Raw genomic sequence first — 2,154 nt, forward strand, 5'->3', positions numbered from 1 at the left:
TGTATTCCTCTCGTAGGACCTACTGCATCTGTAAATTCTCCAGCAGGCTATTGGATATGCTTGAAAAAAAGATTTACTCTTTATTCTTTTATCTGTTGCAAACTGTTTCTTAAAGTCTTTTTGGTTTCCCTGATTATCTGTTTACACTTAACCTGTCAGAACTAATAATCCTATTTTATTCATATGGACATGATGTCAGCTTTCTGAAGTATGCTTGCAAAATGCAGGCAATCCAAGAGGCAGAAAATCTTACCTCCTGTGATCTCTTAACTCCAGTCATGGTTTTAGCAAACTCTTTAGCAAACCTATTTAAATGAAAATCAGACATCCAGTAGTGTTTAGTGGGTGCCCAGGTGACTGTGATGAATATGTGTGGTGGACACAATGCTGTCGGACACTACATCCCTGAAGTCCTATTCACTGCCATTGTCATTAAACCAAAGGCACAGAACTTAATATTGTGCTGCTGCTGACTACCAGTCATACTGCTGTTTGTGCATCCTCCAGGGACAGCACTCACATCAGTTCTAACTTTTAGCTTTGTTATTTGCTAATGGAAGGTGACAAGGCCTGATGTGCCACAGCAAGCTGGCAAGCACCTGTACCAACCAGCAAACACTTTTGCCACTCGGATAGAACTGTCCATTATCTCAAATAACTTGTGGAAGAAGGGGTTGAAATGTCAGTATTTTGCTAAGTAAATCAAAATGTACAAGTATCAATACATTCCTCAGCCTTTGTATTATATATAATTTCCCCCCATTTTTCATTTGAAGATTGTTGCATACACACTTGTAAGAAGCTGAAATTATGCTTGTGGCAAAAAGACAAATGTAAGCTTTACACAAACTGCCCCTCCTCTGCAACACATTTTTAACACTTTTCCTTCTTCTCCTTAATCAATACATTTCTATCAGCTGTCTACACTTGAGAAGGCTGGCCCCAATAGCACTCCAAATTAAATATCTTTATTATGCTTGTGCTAAACTCTTTCTTCCATTGAAAATTAATAACTGGCTTTTTAATTTTTATTTCTGCATGAAAAACTGAAAACATTCATTTATGATCAGCCCTACACTTTCCTGACATGCTAATAGAGACTTGTCAGCAGAACTTAGATTACTTAATAAATTTTAGGTTTTACAAGTGTTAAGGCCCAAAAGTAAGTCTTATAGTTTGATAAGGCAAAAAAGAGATGTCAAGGGGAAAAAAATAATCAAAGGGAATGACTGTAGACTATAGGCTACAGAAGTAACTTTTCACTTCCATGTTGAAATCTTGCCAAAGTGTAAGACCTGACTGGTATAAATAACAGACAGGGTGGAAATATTAGGCCTTTAGGGCGGCAAAGTACACTCTGGGCATTGTTTTTTAAAATGTAAATGTAGATTACTGATAACTAAAGAAGGATTCTGCCCTAGAGCAGTGTTCCCTGTCAGTGTCTCTTGCTCATAGTGTTGCTGCTGCTTGCAGATGCAAGAAGCTGCTTCTTCCTCACAATTTAATTCCTGATGCTTGGGCAAGATTTAGAACCAACACCACTTCGAAGTATTTCTTCATGTCTTAAGATACGCAAGTTTTTCAGCATTAGGGTTCTTTTCTGTCTACTAAGTTCATATCGTTGTATGACTTGCACACTTCTTTCATTCGATATTTTGATTTGAAATCAATTTTCTTTATTCACAGTTAATATTTCCCTCTCGAAGGGTTCATATTTCTGGAAGTGGTTCCTTGTTTTCTAGCTCATGTCTGAGACTTAAATCCTTGCTGCTGTGTCCTTGCTCCTTACCTCATCAGCTTCCTGCTCACCTCTCCATTTCTATTCGTCTACCTAGAATGAATTGAACACATGGGAGGGGACAGCATTGCTCAAAGGGGAGATGGTGACTGCCTGTAGAAAGGGTAGGGAAAATATCACTGCTATGTCTGTTATCATAAGCAGTTTCCACAAAGTTTTGAAACCTAGCAGGTTAGACTTTAAAACAAACTGAATGAACTGTGCAGTTTCAAAGTCCTTTAAAGGAAAGAGAATTGCATATAAAACATGCTTTTCCACAGATTGTTGAAAACATGCAGGACTGTTTGTATGTGTAAATTAGAGAAAGCCAATTAGGGCACTGGTCTTTCAAGGTATTTTACACAGAATGATTCCTT

The sequence above is a fragment of the Acanthisitta chloris genome, unplaced genomic scaffold (genome assembly GCF_000695815.1).
Source record: "Acanthisitta chloris isolate BGI_N310 unplaced genomic scaffold, ASM69581v1 scaffold321, whole genome shotgun sequence".
NCBI lineage: Eukaryota > Metazoa > Chordata > Aves > Passeriformes > Acanthisittidae > Acanthisitta > Acanthisitta chloris.